The 17338-nt window shown below is 37.2% G+C and overlaps 1 protein-coding gene across 1 annotated transcript in view; it reads right to left on the reverse strand.

Moving 5' to 3' along the window:
• FGGY (FGGY carbohydrate kinase domain containing) overlaps positions 1 to 14570 on the reverse strand; it is a 327463-nt gene extending 312893 nt beyond the window's left edge. Inside the window, exon 1 of the mRNA XM_009636237.2 lies at positions 14410 to 14570. The gene's annotated coding sequence lies outside the window, so the exon portion shown is untranslated. The remainder of the gene's footprint in view (positions 1 to 14409) is intronic.
• Between the last annotated feature and the right edge of the window lie 2768 nt (positions 14571 to 17338).

Raw genomic sequence — 17338 nt, forward strand, 5'->3', positions numbered from 1 at the left:
TACATACCAGCCAGTTTCAATCTCACAACACAGTAGCAGTTACTGAGAGCCCAAATCTTTGAATTGCCTATGTCTGTGGAGGTCTAAAAAATACTGACCTCAAAACATGGCACTTTAAATACCAGCCTAAGGCAGTGCATACACATTTAACAATGAAGTCTAGTGACCAAGAGACACCTTAGCTATCTTCCTGTTTTATAGGAAGCTGTCAAGAAATACAGACAAGATCCCTACAAACCTATGTGAAAAATGACTGACAGTTTTGTCCCATGCAGAAGCCTAAGAAATCCACTACAATAATTACTTTCTGAAAAAGTAAATAGGCCTTTCAATGAAGTATATTGCTGCATACGCATTAATGGTCTTATCGCCACAACTCTGCAGGAAGCAAAGAATCTTAACTGACAGGCACCCAGGTTACTGTACAGCAGGCCTACATCATTTATCTAGTATCACACAGCACGTATGGACACTGCACGGTGGAGTGTGGAGCCTGAACCAGCGGCAAAATTGGAAGTTATACAGCTGGATCAGCACAGTGCTGTGCCTGAGTGAATAACCCTGACCGAGGCTCCAGGGTTATTAGCCCGGGCAGCGTTACTGAACAGGCTGTGGAGGCAGATGGATCAGCTCAGGCTGGAACAAGCTGGGGCATCGGTGGAGTACACCACAGAGTGCAGCGTACCATCTCCATGAGAAGTACAAGGCAGAACTGAAGAAAAAAGAATAGTTATCTTTAATGTCAAGCCTAGCACTTTCTCTCTTCTGCATCTCTTCCTCTCTACCCCTATTTCCAAGACTTTATATACCAGCAGGTATAACAGATTAGAGCTACCCACATCAAGAAACTAAAACTGATGGAGGCAAAGTTTGCTATGTAGAATAAAAAAGTTGCAAACAACATAAGCAAACACAAAATATTGCTAACAGGCAGATGGACAGCAAGGAAATAATATTTTAAATTACCATATACACAAACCCCATATGAGGCAGAATATAACTTAGTAACACTTAGCATTACCTTAGGGACAGAGAGAAGGAAGGTAGTATTAGCCTTCCAACTAAAGAAAAGGTAATTCAAAATGTAGGTGGTTTGCATTTTGAGAAGGTAATTCTTCCAGAAAAGTGCTTGTTCTTTAGAATTACACGCACTGTCAACAACGTTTGCACCCAAGGTCTGGTGGTAATCCTAATTCTACAGTACATATTATTGTTGACATGAACATTATAACATATCCTCTGAACAGAGAATGCTGTTTCTTAGAAAACTTGTAGAAAGACATCATACAATTTACCATGAAAGCCTCTGATTACTTAAACAGTTTTAGAGTGGTTTTGCACAGCACGGCCCTCTTTTCCAATTTTGGACGTTATTCTTTGCAGTACATTTTTGTTAAGGAACAGTGGAACTACAAAAATCAAGTTAGTCGTTCATCATGGTCTCTTCTGTCCTTAAATACTCTGAAATACTAGAAACACAGTTACAATGACGAAGAATGGCTTTTTTTTTTTTTTTTTAGAATTTAATTAAATATTGAAAACTGCTAATTTTCTTAGTTATAGAGTCACAACAGACATTAGGGGAAAACAAACCAAAAACCTAATTCAGAAAAATGAGTAACCCATTTTTGAAATCTCATACAGAACTTGATAGGTTATGACTGACCTGATTAATCCAAAGCTCTATAAAATACCCAGAAACTAACTCTGCAAACAAAAGTGGCGGAAGAACTTACTCTTCTTTTCCTCAGTCCCCAAACCATTTTCTGTTTTGAGAGCCTGTTCTGTTTTGAGTATTCTCCAAGCAATCTTTAGGTTGATCCCTTAAACAAAAGGACCAGCGACTTGCTAGAAATTCCTCTGAACTGTGAACTTTGTTCCATATTCTCTTTTAAGTTAAAGCCAATTCCTGTGAAACCTGGCAGCATAACACCAAAGTTGTGGGAAACAAAATACAATTCCAGCAGATGGAGCTCAAAAGCAAACAGTCCTGGAACACGCTGCACGGATGCCTGCAACAGGAGCCTTTGCTCAGACAGTGTAGTAGCCAGAAAAGTCTTCAGATGAAATCCACTATCATGCAAATGTACTAAAAAAAAAAGATTAATTTTAACAGCTTCCCGGAATTCTTAAAATAATCACTGCAGCAAGTAGGGAGATCCTGCATCATTTTAATCATAGGATAACCACAGTTATTTCAGAAGACACTAAGGGTTCAAAATTGAGAGTCCATGGCTATTTTTCTGAATTCTCATCCATGATTACGAATTAGTGGGCATGACTTTTAGATGTCTGCTGTTATCATGCCTGTTACGCCTCAGATAACAAGTCATGAAAACATGCATGATGCAGGCATGCAGTGAATGTTGCTATTCAGACTCACAAAGCCATTCACATAGCATTCATTTTGAAAAGAGATAACTTAAGAAGTTTTGAATTTCCACTGAATGGGTTACTGGTAGGTTTAAAAGCATGGCCTAGCACTACCAAAACTGGAGCTTACCTATTTCAAGTGATGTGGTTCTCAAAGTTACTGACCTCTGTGTGACTGCAAATCAAAGCGCCATGGCAACTATAAAAAGTTCATTTTCATTTGTGTCCCAAAGTAGTTTTAGAGCTTTTAGCAGTAGTAAAAATTGTGAGGTGCTGCACCCACCGTGCAAGCTCTGGTTGTTGTTTTATTTTTACCTTGAGAAGTAAAACATAAAAAGTTACTTTTTAAATGAAGTCATAACATTTAAAGATACAGCTCGGGATTTATTCAGTTTAACTTCTGACACCTAATCTAGGTTAGGAGGCACCACAGGTTTTCCTTATGGTTAACAGAAAAGTGCAGACCTCTTCAGAGAATGATCTGGGAAAACTCAATTGCTAATTGGAAGTGCCTATGCCTCAGCAGTCTACTTTTTTTAACTTAGGAGCCTCTAGTCAGGACGAAACCAGGGTGTAATGATTACCTGATTAGAATCAGGAGACACTTCCTTTTACTAAACAGAAAAGTTCTGCAAACATCCACCATGTGTTAGTGATGAACAAATTTTCATATGCAAAGTTTTACTCTACTGCATCATATAGATAATGTACACTCTCTTTTCCCCTATACAAACATAAGGTATCCCCGAATGTTACAAGAAGTCATAAAAACAAGATTTACCATGAAGCCTCCAGTGGTGTCTCCGGGCCCCAGTCAAGATATGATCTTTATCATTCTAAATAATCACCAAGTGTTTGACCCAAATACCTGAAGGGGAGAGAAAGAACCCAGATTCTCAAGGCAAAAATCTATCTCTAGTTTTCTTGTTTGGCTTTGCTATCATACAGATTGTCCATTCTCTCTGCTTCCTGACTGAACCAGATACAGTATTTGTAAACATATATATTCTAATCGGTTAACAAAGTGCTTTATATGCAAAATTACATAAAAACTATGTAAAGATATACAGCAAGTATAGCTGACTTCAGGAGTGACAGTACAAGAGTTTACAGTTAGTCTGCAACAAGGTTACTGACCAAAACTAACCCTTGAAAAGTTAACAGCAAAGTTTCCTTCTTTAAATGATGGAGCGTAAGCAGAATTTAGTGGTCTTTGCCAGGGTTCCTTCTCCTTGAAGCAGAGATTTCTAACCAGTAACTTTCCAGTGCAACATTGCAGGTAGCAGCACATCTTTCTCTAATTTCCCACTACATCGGTTTTCAGGGCTGTGACCTGTGAAAAAGCAGGCTGCTTTTCTCTATGCAGACTTAACTGTGCTTTTAGCACAATAGCTTGGGTAGAGACTTCTAAATTTTATTTCCCACTTCTGCACTCCCAAAACCACCTAAGCTTAGTATATTTAGGGAAGTGTCCCCAACTAAGCTTCACAACTACTGACAGCTTTTGCTTCTGTGCAATTTTCCAAAATTAACAATAAAGTTGACCAATTTGATTCTTTCTCAAAATACTGATTGACAGTTACCAAGAAGTAGCACAAGTCCTAAAGATGCTGGATAGACCAGTTTTGGAAATCAGGCCACTGATAAACATTGGAAAGAAAACATGTTTAAATATCATAGTATCATCTTATGTTGGGAAACGGGGATGTCAGAATTTCCAGAGCAGAAAGAAAGAAAGAAAGAAAGAAAATGAGCAAGGGCAAAACATTTTGTCTCAAGAGACTTTTTTTCTTATCAGGAATTTGCTTAGCCTCAGACTAAACTTTCATTTTCCTAAGAAAGTTGCATGGCTTTAGTTCTTTAAAACTGATTGTTGGTACATAAGTATGCAGTTTTACTTTTTTGATATAACCTGGGGTCTTGCTGCATGACCTTGAATAGCTTTCGCTGTGGTGTTTTAAGAAGCTACCAATAGAGCAGTTTAGGTTTATATGCCAGTTTGTGGACTGCAGTAGCTTAAACGGTTGGCTGCTACTGCTACAAGGGCTGCTGCTACCAGGCGAGCACTGACAGATCCGCCTCCAGGCCTCAGGGAGCTCAGCTTTGATGTGTGCAAGCATTTTTTTCACATCAGTGCCAGCCTGAGCAGCCACCTTACCCTCCTCCTTTGCCTCTTCTTCTCCACTCCCTCATTTGTGCTGGTAGTGCTTTTTGGAATATTGCAGGATACTTATTTTAATCTGCATTGCTTCCCATATTCTGTTAAGGAGGTGGAACATAAACGCAGGTACAAGCAGTAGGGATGTGGCATCTTCTGAAAGAAATGCTTACCAGCAATCTTCAAATCACCACAGATTGAGTCAGAACTCAAATTCATTCTTACCAATTTAAATTACAGTACAAAAATGCCCAGGCAGATTTTGCACAAGTTTTACTAACTTAATTTGAATTCACACTTTTAGTTAAACAAGCTCAGCTTCCCATATGGACAAACCTATAAAACATAGTTTGACTTTCACAGTGAACATTTTTTATGCACCTATTAACTTGAACGAGAACTGTGAGTCCTTGGTATACCTGCTTATGAAACTGTTTTTGTTAGATGACTAACTTTATGTATATATATTTAAAACTATTTAAGAGGGCAGTGAGGTTATTATTCAAAGTCTTATAAATGGAATTTCTTGCACATGTTCCTGATATTGGCTTCCACCTCTGTTTTGAATTTACTTACAAAATACATTACCACACCCAAAATTAGTTTCAAGTTATTTCCTTGGCCCCCTCTGTTCACTGCATTATCATTCTTACGTGCAGAAATTGCTTCTGTGTTTTTCACTGGACAGGAAATGTCAGACTGGCAATATGAGAAAGGCTTGGTTTTTAACTTAATGTTAATTGTTGTTGCTTCCATGGTTATGTGGCTGTGTGTTGAATGTGGCAACTTGGTTAACGAAATGCTCTCACAGTTGGTATCTATCCATAGTATCTGTTTGCTACTAGCACAGCCAGTTACATTTCCAATCAAACTCTAAAGGTAACAATGACAAAGTATGGTGACAAAAGCAGCAAAGTAATGAGCTCCGGGCAGAAAAGATCTTATGAAGTTATTCTTTTTGTTAGAAACAGCTCCGTTCCCAAATCTGTTCCAAATTAGGAACACCAGCAGCTCAGGTGAAGAATAGTGCCGCCTGATCTTCTGGAGCCTTTCTAATAGTATTCTCTCCTGAAATTTAGTTCTAAGTGTTTTGATACATCCACAGTCCAATCTAAGAAGAAAAAGCTAACGTTATCCCCTTCGGGAATACAGTGCCCATCAGCACAGAAGTGCAGGCCCATCAATCTATGAAAGCACACTGCTAACGATCTCACCCTTTCCCTGCCTCTTTAGGACTGTCTAACTTCTATGGTGGTGGTAGTGATCTAAGGGCATTAAGAAGAAATAAAACTCCTTGTCTTGTACAACTGTGTAGACTCAGGAACAAGCAAGACAGACCTAGCAATTAACATACAAAAATAAAACCAGATTCCTCAGTGTTTCTGGGCTTCAGCTGATACCACATCAGACAATAGAACAATAAATGAATCTGAGTTCAAATGCCACCTACAGCTTTACACGAGGAGCTACTTCATAGTCCTACGCAATTTTCCGTAACTGCTGGTTGTGTGAAGCACAAGGGAGATCTACAGTGCAGAAGAGAAGTACTGAACTTAATTCTCCTTTTTCCAGGCAGCCCAGGTCTTGGCTTAAAAAACAAAACCAAAAAGCCCCAAACTATGTCGTGACCTAAATCTTCCCTCTGGTTTGGATCTTCAGAATAACGCTGACTTCACAGAGATCTACACTCTGATTTAAATGACTCTATGACTCCACGAGTTTATGAGTTAAAAAAGAGAACTTCTATAAGTATAGGTTGAAAATCTCCATGTAGCCAGTAAAAATTATCACTTTTGCATATACAACCAAATATTATTACCTGTAACGATGAAACTCCAAAAATATACAAAAGGCTCTTTAAGTTCACGAGAAGAGCCAGAATAGAAGTATAGCTCTCAAATACTGGGAATTTTTAACAGCTTTCTACTTCTTTTATTGTCATCCATCAGTATTTCCATAATCTAAGGCCTCTCACCTATGAACAATGATATATTAAAATATATTTTGATTCATTTATTAAACTATATTTAAACATTGCTGTATTTTGACCTAAAAATGGAGTACTATGAGTCACTGCATTACAAAAAAAACTGATTCTTTAAGTTCATTTGCTTAATATATGCTTGCAATGCCTAACATCGCAAGCTTCATCCTAATCTTGAATTTAGCTATTATTTGATACTTTATGCTCTGGGATTCCTTCCTTAAGTCTGAAACCTTAATTTAAGCCAGCTGTTCCACAGTAACTCATCATGTGTGGGGTTTTCCCACTAAATGAAGATGATAACTAGATTTTTTTTTTTTTTTTTAAAGAGATAAATGTCCATTGTGGGATGGCTCCTTTTAAGTTAAGACAAAGAAACTATCAAAGTCGGTTCACCCATGTAATATGAAAATGACACTGTGCAACATAGCTGTATATGGTACTTTCATGCCTTGCCCATGTTACAGTCTAATTTAGAAAGTTACGCTGGCTTGTTTAGCTTTCTGTTTTTACCGAGCTGTACAGTTTGTTTGAAGCTGGTAATTAACATGTGAATATTAATGTACTTGCCCTCTCAGCATCATGGTACAAGTCTGTTCTTTAAGGTAGTAACATACTGCTGACACTGAAGTTCACATCCAGTAAATCCTCCTCTGAGGGCAGTGCTAGTCCCACTGCCATTCACAGACTACTACCACAGCACTGAAGGTGCACATGAATTGTTGTCTGTGGCAACCTGTTTTGCCTGACTTTTATCCACGGCAGCGTGCACCTCAAGTACAGAGAATGAATGTAAGGTGATATGCCCAACTTAAAATTTTACCTCCGTCAATTACTTATTATGTTGCTTGACAGCAATGGCCACCCTTCTAACGACAGCTGAAGAAGCGGATGGGTGACAGGTCTCTACCATTCCCTCCATAAGGTCACACACAAATGGCAGTGTCCTGTGGTGGATGAGCTGGATACACATATCCCGGCCTACTGCCCCGACCCTGGGAGTGGTTGGGGCAGAAAGGTGGGAAAGGCAATGGATTAAGTAGCGTAACTGCACACACCAAAGCCTATTTATCTAAGCTCTGTGTTTCTGTGAACACCAACTTTTTTTTTTTGCACCAAATATTTTAAAATACTAATACTGTATGTAGTATTTTATGCAGTATGTTGGTATGAGAATTAACCATATGTATGCAACGTTAAAGAAATTCTACATCCTGCTATTAGTAGCACTTGGTTCCCTTATATCCAATATAATATTCTAAACCAGTATTTTTTCTTCAAATTAATTTTCTTCTGAATAGCATATACTGAAGACTGTTGGTGTTCATGGGGTAAGGTATACATACATATCTATAGAATGCTACTAGTATATTATTAAAATACAGAAAATTTTAGCATTGAAATATAGTTTTTCAATACCATTTCTATCACAAGAAAGTGGGAAATAGGGTCTACAAAAAAAAAAGCACTGTCATACCAGATGCAATGACATGTAAAGGGTTAAAAATCAATGCACTATTTAAGAGTAACAGAATGTTTTCCTGTAAACTCCTTCTATGGTGTGATCTAGGGGAAGGTCCAACTTAAGTGCTGGATGTTCATACAGGATTTCCTATGACTAATGCTGTCAGCATTCAAAACTTTTAATTTAAAATGTGGGCGTTATACACATAGATAGGAAATTTACCATTTAAAATTTCATATTTGAAAATGAATGGAAATTACTCTGATTTTCAGATTCATTTGCTGTACGTGGCATGATAGCATAAAATAAGGAAGTCACTAAGTGGCATATGCTGGGATCGCCTGCCAAGCTTTTACACAAGTCTTTTATATCTGGATAGGATTCACAGGAAGCTTGTACAGGAAGGCCTTTTCCTTCCTTATTTTTGAAAAGCTTTGTTGGATGGAAATGATGCCAGTGAGTAAAAGAGGGGAAGGGGACACAAACTACCACCCTGGTGGTTTCAGTGCCAATCCATGCAAAACTGAAAGTCACATCGGGATAACATTAATGCAACCTGTTGTAAGATAAACTAACAAAAAGCAAGCCTACAGAGCACAAAGTAAGTTTAATAGATTTTGATCCAAAATATTCAAAAAGCAAGTAATACAGGTACCAAACCAAAACAGTATGGAAAGTGCAAATCTGAGATGTAATCTGCTATAATTAAGCTAAATTTGCCAATATTTCTAGCAAGCATGCCATGGCCATGTATACTCTCTAGTAGGTTTGCTATGAATTCCATTGCAAGCTCTGGCTGCTTCAGATAAATTTTAAATACTAATATTTTATTGAATTAAACATGAAGGTACTAATATAGCTTGAGCTGTCACTACAGTATCCCTTCTGTCATTTCTTGATGTCATGTTGATCCCATTTTCATGATGCTATTTTAATTTTTAGTTGAAACTAAGCTCTCCCTACGTCTTATGACACAAGGGGAAAAAGAAGGTTGATCCTCTAGCTCATCTCTTTACTTATTGTAGCTAATTCACCGTGCAAGTACTTGTTAAAAAACACTATTATTTCCTTAATTTGGGCCTTCTGACTTCGCTAGTGGGTATATCACTATTCTGTGTACTACTATGCTATACACATTGAGCCAAAGAGTTTGCTTTACTGGGAACCGTAACAGCAGAAAATATACCTACAGGTAGACTACAATGGGTCTAGATGCCTCTTCAGTATCTTCCACATCACCTGGCAGGAGTCCCAGAAGTCTCAGAGAACACAATTTAACCCTGAGAATCTTGTAAACCCAGATCTACTATTTAGGCAAGGGGGAAAACCAAAAACCTTAAAAACTTTCTCAAATAGGGGAATGCTCCTACTGCACAGTAAAGGAGACCAAAGCTGTAAATGAGTAGGTTGATGACAGAGGAATAATGGTGGAAGAGGAGGCTCAAAAGGCATAAGGTAGTAATATTCAAAGGATGAAGAGGAAAGTAGTACAGGGGACAATGGAAGACATCAAAAGCATTAGAAAGAATGACTGAAGAGCATGGAGCTCTTGTAAAGACTGTTGGTGAAGTTGTGCAATTCCCTCCAGCCGGACATCAGAACCAAACATTCAGAGTATGAAAGCTATTATTAAAAAAAGGATGCCAGTATAACGAGTCAAGCTTGTGCTTTGTCCACAGAGTCGCTACGGCACAGGTCACAACCATATGTATTCATCTGCTCTGAGAAAAGGCATTCCTAGGGGAAAGAAAATCCATGCTGGTGTGTTTTCATTGCTCCTGAGACCAAAGCTAGTTTAAAAAATAAAAGACTTTATGCAGCAAACATGTCTCTCCTCACAGTGCAGACTACAGGAGTAAGGAATAAAAGAATTAATTCCAGGGATGGGAATAGAGAAGTCTGAAATGAAAGCTGCAGTTCAGATGAGACTGCACATGATTTGCAAAGCGATGGAAACTGAGGGGGCAGCTAGGTCATGCCTTTCCCCTGCTGCATGAATCACTCTTTGAATGGAAATTTGAGTAGGAAGACATAATGGCTTGGGAACAAAGAGAGCTGCTGGAATATCACAGGTGCAGCTGAACAGAGAAGGGTGTTTTGGGATATGCCAAGGAAAGCAAACACCATGAGTCTGGAGGAGTTGTCAGGACTTTGTGATTTAGGGAGCTATCCAGATCAACAAGGGTATTTCTCAGAGTCAGACAGACAGGAGCATAGCTGAGGTCCTGATTCAGTGTTCCAATTAATCAATCCCTTAATGCTAAAGCACAAGTCAGAATTCAGAAAGAGACAGGAGGTGCTCATGTCCTACTAAAGTTTCTGGGAGTCAAACTTACACTCCACTGAGGCACCTCTCTATAGTTAGATGTATAATTATATACTTTGCTGAATTGAAACTAATGTGAGGTGCATAAATCCAGATCCTGACATACAAGAAGACACATTCTGGGGGAACCAAAATAGTCAGTCAAAGCCAGAGGATTCAAACAGAAGTCAGTGGAAGCTGTAAGAACTGGAAAGAGGAGATGACATGTGAAAGAATCAACTTTATATGCCTCAGAAAACCCTCTAGCAATGAGAAATACTGTGAAACTGAACAAAAGGTACTCACCACATGACAGAATTGTGAACAGATTAAAACACTAATAAGAAAGAAACAATTACATGCCTATGATTTTCTAGCATTGCTATACTAGGAAAATTAAATTTCATTCTGATGTACAACAAACTGAATGCAAATGAAAACCCAAGATGATTTTAACTAGTTGATCAGGATGGAGTACAAAGGAATGATAATAAAGGTAATCAGGGGGAAAAAAAAGAAAGCATTAAATGCTGCCATATCTTCTTCCAGAACAAGGAAGGAAAAAATACCAATTTAAAAAAAAAATGTGGTTACAAGCAAGCCCCTTGAGTAATTTGAATTGTCTAAGGACTAGAAAAGTGCTATAGATAATAACCAAAATCAACTTACTTCTCTAAATATAAAATTCTAGACAAAGTAATGAAGCTAAAGCAGCACTGCCAGGCAATCTTAATCCTGAGTTGCCTTCCTTCTCACTTGCTTCACTGCAGTGAACAATGCTATTGAAAAACTAGAAGCAAAGAAGTAATGTAGGAATTACAGTCACTCAAGGATCAGAAATAAGCTTGCACCGAATTTTTAAAAATGGTGCTAATGATTATCAGTCTTCTGTAAAACTATGGCAATAAGAAAAACCTAAAGGACCCACAATGTAGTAGCCACCTTTCCAAGCTCAGAGAGGAGGAAATACAGGAACCATTTTCAAGGTAAACAGATAAACAAGAAACAAAATTAGACTATTAAGGGAAAAAAGGGGGGAAAATAAAGCTTACGGAGGCCTAAGGTAGCAGATGCAGGGAATCTTTTTCGTTGTATTACAAGTCTATCAGGAAGACAAATTAGACTCAATCAGGCCCAACTGTTTCAATTGCGCTCTAATAGGTTTAAAGAGGGAATTAACTGAGGTCCTATTCACTACTATCTGTTCTCCTACTTGCAAGATCACAGTATCTTTTTGCTGCTGGTGATAATGAAAAAGATAGTGGTGGTAAGCTTTAAAACTAAAGCTTATCACCATTAACTCAGAAGAAATACTGCATTTTTTTACAGAATAATTGTAACGTAATTTTTCTTACCAGAAGAAAAAATACCGATACTGTTTTCCACACTGAATTGAAGTAAGTTTTATATTTCTTCAAGTTGGAAAAAAACAGCTGTGGAACTAAAATAAATAGATTTGAAAATTCTTTTGACATAATAAATAAAATTTATATACATTTTACTGTAAATGGATTCCTCAGAGTGGGCAAAACTTCAAAGTGTGTGTTTGGAGACTTCATTAGCAAGACATTGTTTAGGTAAATGTCTGTGCTGTGCCTGATGCTTGACATCTAACTGTAATAACTTAATAAATAACAGCAATTAAAACTAGTTTATGATGTGGCTCAACATTATTTCCTTTCAAAGTCACATTAGTCTCTATTCATATCTACAGCATTTTATAATCAGAAAGAACAAAATTCTGCTTGTGTACTGGTGTAAATTCAGAATAGTTTTTCATAATTTACCCTACCATCTACAAAGCAAATTTAGCCAAAAGGCTTCTGTGGGAGATCTAGTGGCACCACCATATTAACCTTCAGGGAGTAATGCTACCAGTAAGGTTAACCCGATGAGTACAGGGGATGTAAAGAGTCTTCAACAGTTAAGATTAGATTCTATAAAGTATTTGCTTCTGTAAGATTTCACTGACAAACCATATGTTCCCGACTCAAAACCACAAGGGCTTGTTTGGTTTAAATAGAAAAAAAATCAGCCTATTTTGGAGAAGAACCCTGACCCTCTCTCCATTTGGTTTTGCTCATCCTTGAAGCTGCCTCAGCATTTAGTAACTTAATATTTTTACATCATGTACATTTTATGCTAATGATATGAGGGCTAGCATTTTGCCATAACTGCTTTCTATTAGCGTTGGTCTGAAAGGACATATTTAAACTTCTAATATGATAATTATTATAAAAATCATAACACTGATACAACTTTAAGACAATGAATTGGAAAATGGTATCTCCTCATTAGTAAAATCAGTATTAGTGTCCATCTAGGTTTAGTCAATAGATTAACAGGAAAATCAGTTCTTTAAGCTGGTGACAGTAAAGACTTTTGCAGCATAAATATGTATAGAAACAAATAACTAGTAATATTCATCACGTAGACGCAAAAATTTTAATATTTCTTTTTTTTTACTTTGCACTATGAAAATTAGGGTAACTAAATATATATTTCATCATATAATTACTAACATTTTTCTGTTGTATCAAACCATTATTTTATTTATTATGTTCTGAAACAAGAACGTTGTTTTTCCTTAGCTCTGTGAAGCCAAATTAAGAAAGGTTTTTTTTTCCTTCTACCTTCACTATGTCGCCTTTCAGAAAAATACCTGGCAAGTAATTCCATTAAGAACTTTGGAAAAATACTGAAATCTAATTAGTCAAAAACCTGAATGGCAAAAAATGGTTTCTAAGTAGCTTGGTCACTCTTCTTAAACTTCACTAATACATGCATGGTAAACTGAAAAACAACACTAATCCTCACTTTGGCTAAGTTATGTACATTAAGCCTTGTTCTTACAGTTTGGTCCAGCTAGACAGTCTGCTCTATCAGCATTTACAGTCATCAGTGGCACTCTGCAGATTTACAGTTGTCCATTTGTAAATTGTAAATTGTCCATTTACAATTACCCCAGGGTGGGAACTTCATAAAAGTACACGCTAATCTTTGGAAAAAAGAAAATTTTGCATTGTACAGGTGTAGCACTTAACACGATCTTCATTTATCTATACTTGAGGAAATAGTACTATAGTGTTGGGATAAAATCGTGACTTGTACTGGAAATAGAATAAAATACCTGAATTATTATATCAGCTGTTGTATTATTACTTAGTATTTTGAAATCATCCATGAATAGCAGACAAAGCTGAGAAGCTGTGCCTTCTGCAAGGCACATCTTTCAAGTATAGGACCTGGCACAGGACTCTGTAGGCGTGGTTATGCCCTGCCAACGCCTAAGTTGCAGAGAGGATAAGATGGGAGCCCAGTGTGCTAGTCTGAGATGGAAAAAGTGAGACTGGAGAGATCAGCTTTCCCCTCCCTCCAGCAGGCCCCTGCTCATACGCATGTTCTGTGTGTGCCAGTACCACTCAGAGGATGGCACTATGCTAGGGAACACCTCATATTTAAATACCAGCCAGGGTAGACATTTCTCAGCACCAGGAAGGCCCCAAGCCTAGTCTCTACAGAAATATGACTAACACAAACAAGATCATTCAGTGCCAAAGCTCCCCTTTTGACTTCCCTAATTTACTGCAGTTAATCTCTAAGCAAAACTAAGCACTACATTTTGTCTCTCTTGCAGACATTCTGACTAGTCAGCTTCTCTTCCAGTGTTATAATAAGTCAAGTACACTCTAATCATCATCATGAATGCTTCTAACATGGCTGTTCCTCAATCTAGCTATACCTAAATATAGTTCAACCTCAACCAGCTAGGCCCCACTTACATTTCTGGTTATCCAAAACAAGGCTTTATTCCCAAGTCATGTTTATTAATGAGAATGCCTTGATTACCCAGATATATTTCTCCATCCCTCATGATGTTTAGATAATGATGTTGGCTTTATTATCTCTCACAGACTAGTTATTCTACAGTGAGATACGTCCCCAGTAAACAGTTGGCAGTACTGCAAACAATTGTCTTAAAGGAAATTGAAGTACACATTGGGAAACATAAAAATATCACGGTGAGTGAAACCGTGGTACTAATGTTTGGCTTTCCATCAATTTTATCAAGAAAATGCCCTAGAGACCACAAGAAGTTACTGGAAGTCACTCAGTGGCATTACATGCAGTTTCAACAGAAGACAGTGACCGCAGCTGCAGGCTCCGGGCTCAGAGCAGGAAAGCCTCGGTGGAGAAATGGTGACCTCTACAGGTTCCTCACTCCATGCCCACATCACCTCACATGTTCGTTCAGCAACATGCAAGGTGTTAGTTTGGGGTGCTTTCATCTCTGAGAAATTAAAATAGAGAAAATTAAATGTATATTTGGTGATGACATGGCAACACAAAATAAGCTAGAAAGCATGGGCATGTGTTAATTTAAGAAATAAACATTCATCTTTGAGAAGTCAGAAAACAATACTTCAAAGGACAAAAACTTCAAAGCACTCTATAACTTCAAAGTGCTGCACCAACATTAATAAACACTTAGAACATGTCTGTGAGGTAGAAAAAAATTTCCTTTTTTAATGCTTGTGTAAACAGGGCACAGAGATTAAGTGATTTGCCCAAGGACACAAGTTAGTAGCAAAACTGAGACTGCATGTCAGAAATAACTGGCTCAAGCCTCCTTTCTCAGACCAGCTACAGCTGGACACTTATTCAGCAGAGGCCAAAACAGAGATCTTTCCTATGAATAGCATCACCTGCCCTTTTCAAGGTCTGCTCTAAACTCAACCATGCTGGTTTCAGGGGATATCCTCCCACAAGGTCAGTGCTGAGCATACCTAGATCTATCTGAAATAAGGTAATCTTACACAGAGTCTTCTTCCTGCATTTAACAATGATATTAGAGCTTAAGTGGTCTATGTGAACATTTTCAGTATTTCTATGTCATGACAATCTACTCACTACAGGCTTCTTGACAACACACGGAATTAAAAGAGAGTCAGCACACCTAGAGCGTGAAGTTTCTCTGATGACATACTGAAGCTGAACCTGCACTAGTACTAATCAGAATTTTTTACTACGTCCTTCTAGAGTAAAACATAAAATTTCCTCAATGCATATAAGCTGATCTGCTATATATCCATATTGCTGAACACAAAGATCCTTAAGTGCTATCTGACAAAGAAGACCGAATCAAACCCCATCATTTTATTTTCAAAATAACCTAGTAAGGAACAGTCCTTGGATACGTAGAGCTAAAGAAACCAGGAGAAATAAAAGTGGCCTGTGAAGTACGTAGCAAGAAAGAAAGAAATCACCTTATGCCTCTCAGACAACAAATACATGTAAAAGATAAGAAAGGCAACCAAAGATTTACCTCTTCCTCTCTCCAACTTCTTTCTTTTCTTAGATCTTTAGTAATATTAAATGTTGCCATTCTTATTTTTAATTAAGAGCTTCCTGGTGATCCCACACATTTGTGGTCTCGTGCACTTAATTAAAGGAGAAGAGGTGTGAAACTGTAATATTTTTCCTTTCTCTAAAGCATTTCTCTGTCAAATAGAGTTAATAAGTTAAAAAGATATAAACAAATAAGATGCTTCAAACAGCCAATTCTGAATCTCTTTCCTTGTCAACTGTTTGGGTTTTTAATCTTTTTCTGAAGTCATTGTTGGAACAAAGGCTTAATTCTAAAAGTAGCTAAAATACTAATTAAAAAATAAAGGCTTTTAAAACATAATTTCTAAAAATGAATCCATACAACAAGCTTCCAAAATTTTCTTGTCAAATGTGATTCTTGTTTTAAGACAGAATTTCCTCATAAGTCACATACATATAATGAAGAACTTATTTTTTAAAAATGCATAATTATATTTTGAAGACTGTGATTTGCATCTAGTAACAAGTAATTTGCTGCATATTATTTTCCCAAAATGAAGTCCCACAGTGGCTCTGAAAGAGATGCTGCCTGCATATATTGTTCAAATGTTCCTCCTCAAGGCCAGTTAGGAGTACTGCACCCTTTCATTTGTAGTGTTTACCAGTAAAATTTCTGTATTCAGCACACTAGGAAATCACTGCCATACTAAGACTCTTAAAGAATATCACAATTTCTGGTTTTAAATTTTTCAGGAGTTCCAACAATTCTTGTGCCGTCTATATTACAATACTGCTCAGCACTCCCTTAGCATTTTCCATTGCCAGAGCTCAAAACTTTCCCCTGAAGGTAATGACGTATTGCTATCTCTGTTTTGTATGGGAACAATAATAACGATGACAAGAAGTTCCCACTTCACCAAGTAAGGACTATTAATTTACTCAAGACACAGATAGATCTTCCACATTTTTTTAAGTCAAATCTGAAGACTAAATAATTTGCAGATCACAGACTGAGTCATTAGCAGATTTGGGAACACAATTCAGACCTGACTCCCTACAATAAACCACAGTTTTCCACGTTAGGTGTTAACAGTCATTAACTAAATGACAAAGGTTTTGCTATTCTTGGTGTAGTGCCCTTCTTTGCATTTCAGAGGAACTATTGGGCTTTTAAATTGGCCGTCAAATTTGCTGACTTGGTAACTGGCTGGCTTTCAAAATATATATTAAAAGTCTTGCCTTTCTGGTTATTTCTTCAATAAATCTCTTTTTTTAATAGAATAAGCTTTGTGATCTTACTTATAAAACTAAAGTCAACAGAAAAAAATTAAAAATCTTATCAGTCACATCCTATATACTATTAAAGAAAATACATGCAAAGGCAGCAGGACTCAACAGAAAGGGCACTGAACTAAGAAACAGATGGCAAAATTTCCCATTTGCTTAAATAAGGTCAAGCTTTCAGCTTTTCAGCTCATTTTACTTCTAGCTCTTACAGAACTGTGTAATCTCAATTTCTCTCTCAACTAGTTTTAAAATGTATAGATTATTATTATTTCCTTCTCTCCATAAGGAATTTTAATACCAATAAGTTAAATTAATTACAGCTAGATTCAAAGGTCCTACACCCATATTGAAGACTATACATATTCACAGATTTGAAGCTCTATTTCATTATAGTTTAAATGTTGCATACTGAATCACATGCCTTGATCCACCTCATTT

Source organism: Egretta garzetta, unplaced genomic scaffold, assembly GCF_000687185.1.
Source record: "Egretta garzetta isolate BGI_Z169 unplaced genomic scaffold, ASM68718v1 scaffold163, whole genome shotgun sequence".
Taxonomy (NCBI): Eukaryota; Metazoa; Chordata; class Aves; order Pelecaniformes; family Ardeidae; genus Egretta; species Egretta garzetta.